The sequence below is a fragment of the Lepidochelys kempii genome, chromosome 15 (assembly GCF_965140285.1).
Source record: "Lepidochelys kempii isolate rLepKem1 chromosome 15, rLepKem1.hap1, whole genome shotgun sequence".
Classification (NCBI taxonomy): domain Eukaryota; kingdom Metazoa; phylum Chordata; order Testudines; family Cheloniidae; genus Lepidochelys; species Lepidochelys kempii.
In genome coordinates this window covers 28,552,256-28,560,507 of record NC_136394.1, presented here as the reverse complement: position 1 = coordinate 28,560,507, position 8,252 = coordinate 28,552,256, and positions in this window count along the sequence as shown.

Below are 8,252 nucleotides of genomic sequence, written 5' to 3'. Positions count from 1 at the left end.
AGTGAACTGATGGTCCCAGCCCAGCTCCTGGCTGCAGATTCAGTGCGACATAAAACACTGTCACAACCGCCATCCTTGCGCTGATCCAGCCTTCCTGTTGACTGCAGTGGAGGTCGCTAAGGCCTAGGGTAGGTCAAAACTTTTCAGTCAAAGCTCTTTTTGACGAAAAATTGGTTTTTCATCGAGTGTCTGGTTTAAAAAGTCGACTTTCCTTAGAACAGTTAGATTTTGGTGGGGGGGGCCGTTTAGGGGGATGGTTAATCAAAAAATGGAATGCCCCAAACCCCAAACGTTTTGATGCCGACATTCTGCCGCAGTGCCTCATGGGAGTGGAGTTTGGGTGCATCATGCTCCAATTGTCTTCCATGACCTGCGCTCCCTAGTCAGACATCTTCTCCCATGATGCACTGCAGCCACGCGACGGCCCTGAGGCACCCTCTCCCCAGCCCAAGAAGGGAGAGTGTGATGCATCATGGGAGATGTAGTCTAACCTGGGGAGCCCAAGCTGTACAGGAGAATGGGAGCATGAGTTACCTAAACTACAACTCCCAGGAGGCACCAGAGCAGCGTTTCAGAATCGAAGCATTTCAGTTTTCGGCTGAAGTGGTTTGGATTTGGATTTTTGTGCAGAATTTTTTTTGTCTTACGTAAACATTTTCGGCAGCAAGGAGCCCATTTTCCCACCAGCTCTACTCAGGCCTCTGGTTCCCAGTCTCGGCAGCTAGACAGGACTGAATGGCCACAAGAAGTAAACTCCCTTTCCCCCTAGCAGGACACGATTGAGGCAGGGGATGCTGGTAGTGCTGTGCTCATTGCCTGCTCTGTGGCTATAGCAAGGGCTTCACTTTACAGAGCAGAATCTTTAGCCATCAGTAGATTCCCCTTTTTTAAAGAAACATCAAGAGCGAGAATCACACGGTCTGTAAAGAGCCCTGGCACTATGGAAACACAACCCACAATGCTGGCACTAAACAAGTCGTAGATACACAAATGCCTAGTGTCACAAATCCAGTGCGGTTACCCCAGGGGTTAATCTGTTTCCAGGGTGTAGCACTGATTGGAGAGAAGCAGCCAACTGAAAGGAGTGGGGTGACCTTTTGGGTTCTCCTTGTCCCAAACCAGAAAACACAGGCTGTTCTGTCTGATTTTCCAGGGGCACAGAAGACAGAGTACACAAATGCTTTGTCTTGAATGCTGTAGCCCTTTGAATAGAGAACCCCCCATGACTTGTCCTCTGCTGACGTCAGCATGTTCCACTGGGCCCCTCCCGGGGAGCCAGGGGGAGCCAGGGATCACCTCGCTAATTTAAACCCTGAAAATTCCATAATTTCCCCAAAATCTCATGACTCGTGTGTTGCTAATGCTGTCGCCATGTGACGTCTAGGAGGTCAAGTGCTGAATTCTTGCCCTTTTAGTTTTAGGCAGGAAAGACGCAAGAAGATCAAAGGCACGTACGTTCATTCCGTGAGTTAGTTCCATGGAGCCAGTGCATTGGCTGCTGGTGGCCTATCACGAATTAATTAGATTAATAGCTCACACTTCTATAGCACTTTTCCCTCCAGAAACACCCAAGGGCTTTACAGAGATGTGTACCCTTTGCTGTATGAGGAAACTAAGTCCTGGAGCCTTTCCCAGTGAAATAGCAGCACTGCGGGGGGCTAGAACCCAGATCTCCTGATTTGGCATCCAAGGCCCACTCCATTAGGCCACACTTCCCCCTTAGATACAAGTGCTCCACTAAATTGTCCCCAGGAGACAGCACAAACAGTCCCCCTGATGGTGCCACCTTAAGGCATAAGGAAAGGAGTGGCACTCCATTGTCAATCAGAGGATTGATCAAACAGATGTACCTCGCACAGGGCTCCGAATCCAGGACACACTGTTTCTGGTGGACCAGCACAACAGAATCTAGGGGGGCGAAAAAAAGCCTACGAGAGCCACAGACCAGCCCTTGGGGAAAAGGAATTCCCCATCTCCAACCACTGCAGCAAACACTCTGCACATAAATGGGCTGTACTTTAGGCTAGACTTGGGGACTTGGAGTCAGGATTCATGGGTTCTATTCCTGACTTCTGATTCAATGTGTAACCTGGGCCAGCCGCTCTTGAAAATGGTTGAATAATGGTCTCCTAGGTTAAGGCCAGCTTCTGAGCCCCTTCGTCCCACTCCATCAAAGAGCCAGTAGAACGGGAGTCACGGAAGTATCCTAGAGCTAGACCACTGTAGGAGTACGGCTCTCCCCAATGTGACCGCTAGGTGGCTCCGTAAGGCTCTTCGAGATTTTCAGCTGAAGCCCACTGTAGAAGTGCAAATCCTCACCCGTATCATTAGGCCAAATCTTGAGCTCGCCGCAAAACTTCCATTGGTACAAAAATTAATAAATGAGAGCTGAGGAAGACGCAGCCAAATTCTTGTTCTTTTATTGCTAGATTCTTGGGCTGAATGGCTTGGTGGTTATATTTGGAGCAATATTTCAGAGTAGCAGCCGTGTTAGTCTGTATTCGCAAAAAGAAAAGGAGGACTTGTGGCACCTCAGAGACTAACCAATTTATTTGAGCATGAGCTTTCGTGAGCTACAGCTCACTTCATCGGATGCATGCAGTAGAAAATACAGACTGTATTTTCTACTGCTGCATGCATCTGAGGAAGTGAGCTGTAGCTCACGAAAGCTCATGCTCAAATAAATTTTGTTAGTCTCTAAGGTGCCACAAGTCCTCCTTATTTGGAGCAATAGCGACACCTGCTGCAGGCTCTGGATATTACAGCTGGGTATCAAGATTTCCTATTGAATGCTCATCCTCATGGACGTAAAATTCACCCGTGATTTTCGAGGGCGAGTTTATTCACTGTGCTCTCCAAGCTTCCCATCAAATAGATGTGCCTTTCACAGGGCTCTGAAGCCAGGAGACTCTGGTTCTGATGCACTTGCACAAAAGAACTGGGGGAGGGGGCAGGGGGAGAAGTCTATGAGATCTACAAAACAGCCATTTGAGAAAAGGAATTGCTCCTCTCCAGCCACACTGCACATAAATGACACTCCATTCGTCAGGCCCCAACACCTATCTGGCCTCAGTCCAGGTGTCTCAGCTTAGAACTTCCTGCCCACGCTCCTTCTTCTCACCCCACCACCACCCAGTCAATTCATGCCAGGGAAAGAAGGATGCTTGTAGACAGCGTCTGCAGCTCATCTTCCCGGACTCTGGCTCCGGTGTCCTTCTCCAGGCAGCCCAGCCGGTTCCCTCTGCTCCTTGTTGGCAGGCTGGACTCAGCTTTGGTGCCATGGGACAGTGCAGGGAGCCTGCACTCACTGTAATCCAACCCACTGCTCCTTGCAGGAGAAGTTGGGCAGCAAGTGACAGATCCTGGCTGGTCAGGGAGATGGGCAAGGGACCATTTTACTCTCCATCTAAAAATTCCACGTACAAATGCTGAGTTCTATGGGAAAATGCCACATTCCCCCATGAGGGAATTGCAGAGTCCACAGGGCTCTGATTGAGATGAATGGGGCAGGTCATACCTCTCAGAGCAATGGCTTCAGGCTCTCTGCAGACTCAAACAGGCATCTCTGCTTCAGTGACACTCAGGCCACCTTTTCAAGGTTATCTCCACTTCCACAAGGGTGGGGTACAGTGTTTTGGACTCTAAAGCCCAAGGCCCTGCTTTTCAGAAGTGCTGGGCACTACAGACCCCACTGGGAGCAGCAGGTCAGGCCACCTGCAGATTGGTGCCTAAATATGGATTTAGAAGCCTAACTTTAAGCACCCAGCTTTGAAGATTTTGGCAAAGGTGACCTACCGGGTCTTTTCCACCCATTATGTCCTGTACTCTAGAGTCGGGCAAGTTCAGGAACATTTCTAAAATTTCCCAGCAGCAAGGTCGTGCATAACTAGCATAGATAACAGACAGACATGCTGGGCCAAACGCCTCCCTGGTCTCAGCTGCTAGAAAGAGCTTTGCCCTTGGAAGCCGAAAAGCCCATTTTAGAACCAAACGCAATGTGACTCTCCCTGGCTAAGCAGTAGCGAGCAAAGCCCGCCCCAGGAGTCTTCCAAGTGAAACCCCAGTGCAGGCTGATGGAAAAGCCAGGCACCCCCAATATGGGAGTGGACATCTGGGGAAAGAAAGCTCTTCATTTATTGAAATAGTCATGTGTCCCCATCATCCCCGGGGCCGTGTCTGTCTGCAGAGAAAGCAAACAATGCACCATGCTCCCTGGGTGCAGGGCTGGCCCATGCAGCTTGGAATCCTACCCAAGCCTGGGGTGCCACTTTCAACAGAATTAACTCCGTGGTCACTGTGCACCGTTCGGCACTTGCCCATCCTGCCCCACCAGCCCAACTCTGCCATGTCCCCAATAGCTGCCTGCCCAGGGGCAGAGGGAGCCCAGCTCTATGTACACACCTAACCCCTGACCCCAGCCAGTGGGACTGGCCCCCAGTTTGCAGAGAGGGGTGGATTTGCTCCATAGGAAAGTCCAAAACGCTTCGGACACAGGGTACCTGAAATGGGGGTCACGGATTGCAGCGCTCTGAGTGGTTGAGGGAGGGGGGTGTTGTCTAGTGGCTAGACTGGGCCTATAGGCCAGGACGCCTGGGTTCTCGTCCCTCCTCTGCCACAGGCTGCTGGATGGATCCTGTTCTCTCAGTCTGTTGAGATGCAGCTGTTGCCTTGGTGGGCAGTGCCCTCTGCTGGTGAGAATTATTATTTTCGCCCTCAGAAGTGTAACACTTCCTCTCTCCAAAGTATTCTCCCCCTCAGAGCTGAGAGGGGGATGAGCATCCCAGAATGTTGCCAAGACGACTCCTGCCCCGGAAACCTCCCAAGCCCCCAATCCATAGGCTCAGTAATGCTTCCTCATGGGAGGAAGGGGAAAAGCCACATCAGCTGGGTTGGAGGAACAATCAGGCTAGGGGAAGTTAAAGGAATTCCCCACCCAGTCCCAGGAGGAGCCTCCAGGGCAGGGGTCTGACTCCTTGGGGCAGTGTGGTGTGGGGCACTTGCATGATGGCGTCTGCCACTAGCATGTTAGGTGACCTTGGGCAAGTTATGGCCCTTCTCCATGCCTCAGTTTCCCCAGCTGTAAGATGGGGAGAATCATAGAACTGGAAGGGACCTTGAGAGGTCATCTAGTCCAGTCCCCTGCACTCAAGGCAGGACTAAGTATTATCTAGCCCATCCCTGACAAGTGTTTGTCCAACCTGCTCTTAAAACTCAGCTTTCACATTAGATGGAAAACCAGGGTCCTGACTCTTTCTGCTCTTCATGGCCAGAGGGCATGTTGTACAAGAATCAGCTGGTGTCACTGCAATATCCAGGCCAAATTCCAAGTTCGACAACTGTATTGTGCCTAACTTCATCCTAGTGCGGTTCTTATACCACATCCCTCTCTGTGGTATCTGGGCTCTTAGAGTTTCAGTCAGAAAGGTTATTCTTTCATCCTACCTGCCCTAGACAGTTACTGTCAGTTATCCCACCCCAGAGGTGGCTGCATTTCAGGGGCCGACAAAGAGACTCTGCAATTAAAGGGCCCAACTCTGAAAGGTGCTGGGTGCCCTCAGCTCCCGCTGAACTCAGCTTAGCTCAAGGCTGGTTCCACACAACTTCCTTAAAGCCATTCCGCAGAGAGACCTCTGGCGTTAATGCTGGCACGATCATTTCTGCAGCGTGTTTCCTTTCCCCTCCTTGAGACCCAGCTAACAAAAGGCAAGAGATCAAGCAATACAAGGACAAAGCTGCCAAGGCCAATCAAAAACCGAATGGAGGAGGCTGCTGGGTTTGCCTTCCTCTCTCATCCGCTGACAGCGTGCTTTTTGTCTTCTGGTCCTTAGTCATAAGACCAAACTCAAACTCCTCTGAAATCAGTAGAAATTGATTTGACCCATGGGGCAGAGATTCAGAGGTTACGGGGATACCGTCTTCCAATGGTAGCTCCTTCGAGAAGGGAAGTGATTTGTGTCTTAAGATATGTTTACCCTGGTGTAATTTCCAGCTAACCTTTGAGCTGGCCTGGGTCTATCTACACCAGCTGGAAATTATGCCTTCCAGCTCCTGTGAAGACATACCCATACTCTAAATCACGTTCGAGATGCTCAGGTGTTACAGTCATGGGCCCCCTGCAAAATGTCTGTAATGAATGCTAATAAAGTTAATGGCCATTGGCTGGCCTTCCTGGGAGCCGCAGCACAGCTGGGAGAATCAGCTGCCCCAGGTTGTTACAGAGCATGAGGCTGGCTTCCTGAGTGCTGTCCCAAAGCCTTACGAGAAAGGTCACTTTCTGGTCACCCTGGGTCTCTAGGATGCAGGGGCTGGTACAACGTCAGTGCAGGAGGCCTGCTCCCCACTCTCCACCACTCTGCCCTCAGGAGCAAGGCAGGAAGGTTGCAGGGAATCCAGGAGGACGGGAGAGCCAGCCCCTTTTCAAACGTAAGGTTACCCAAGCCGCAAAGAGGTGACAGAAGGTCCTGGGAGTCAGGATTTATCCTGGCTCTGGCTTTCTGGGACAGACCTGGGCAGGTTGTTTCTCTCTGTGGGCCTCAGTTCCCCCTCTGTAGAAAGAAGCTAATAATAGTTCCCCACCTCACAACCGGCATTGCAAGAGTTGCCATAATTCATGCCTGGGTAGAAAGTGTAGGACACAGCAGCCTCGGGAAACCACTGATTAGGTATGCAGCATGTAACTACCTGTATGAGGCTTTGATCAGGGTAGCAGCATTAATGCAAACTGTTCTTGCTAAGAACACCCTCTGAGCTTTCACTGAGCATGACTGGTCAGGACCTTGGTCTTTTTTCTTATTCACAGGACGCAATGACTCACAAAACAACTGCTAGGAACGCAAGTCCAGCCACTGGATTTTGTTGGGTTTTTTTAACTCACCTTTTGTGGTTTAAGCTACTGATTTGGACCATTGAAACCATATTCCTCAAATCAGCCGTTCCTGCAGATTGCAGCTTTCAGAGCTACAGCAGACAGGCGCACTTGGTGGAGTTGTACCAGCCAGTGCTTCCTGATGCTGTCTGATGCCAGCAGATGGCACTGCCGTCAGCGGGAAGGGGAGCTGCCCCAGCACAGCCCAGGTGCAGCTCAGCTCCCTGCTAATGAGAACAGGCTCACAGCAGCAGCGGAGCTGACAGCTAAAGCAGGCGATCCAGATGCTGGCGTTTCCCAGGAGGGACATGAGAATAGAAAAGGGTTTGGTGGCCGTGATTCACTGGAGCATCATCTAAGCCATAAGGGAACTTTTATCATGTAGGGCGGAGCAGGAGAAGGGTTACGTAGCTCTAAATCTGGCTCACAGGGACCTGTGCAAGGGCTTGATTAGTTTCAGGTCTCTTTGATTGTTGCTCCATAGCCGGGGCAGGGCTTTTCCCTACCATCAGTTGTGGAGTTGAGGAATTCTGTTTTGTTCTGAACCAATATTTACATCAGAGATCAAAGACCTCTCTCGCTCTCCACTCAGGGTTTCTGACCCCCAGGTTGAAGGAAATAGGCACCAGATCCCAAGGAGATTTTGGCCTGTTTCCAGCCATCTCTGATGCTGAAACACTTTCCAACCTCCCACTGAATCTCTTCTACTAAAGACCGGGATCTGCTTTTCTTACATTTTATGCAAAGGTTTTGGGGCTTCTACATAATTCAGCAGGGTGGCTGGTTGGGAACTAAAGGATCTGCTTTGGCAGCCATGAACAATGACTATTATTGGCAGGGGCAAGTTAAAAATCTATTTAGTATCATGAAATGCTGATTTTTAAAGTATCATTCCATCCCTTCTAGAACATAGCCTTATTCTTCTTGGGCAACTAAGCCAAGCTTGGAAGAGATAAAGGAATCAGTGGTCAAGGTTGGTTCTTGGGCTTTATCCTGTGTCCCATGCCCTACCTAAGTTAGTCTTCCAAGGAGGGTCTTCTGTGCCTACCTAAATAATAGCACTTTTAAACAAAAGAGCAAGCTGGGATGGTCACCTATTCCCCTGTCTAATGAAGGCTTCTTTCCCCGAGCTGAAATCGGATTATGCATGGTAATTTTTTTTTCAGACTATAACCAGCGTCAGCTGTGAAGCTGTTCTGAGGCTCAAAGAACTTGAGACTCATTTTAAACATATAGCTCACTATTCAATTACTGCCACCAGCCGCAAAAGGGATGCATGGCAAAGAGGAGGCAAACAAACAAGGAATGTGAATTTCAGTGCAGTCAGGCACACAAAGACTGCACGCAGTAAGCATTCTGACTTCTGAATACTGAATAAAATAGCAAC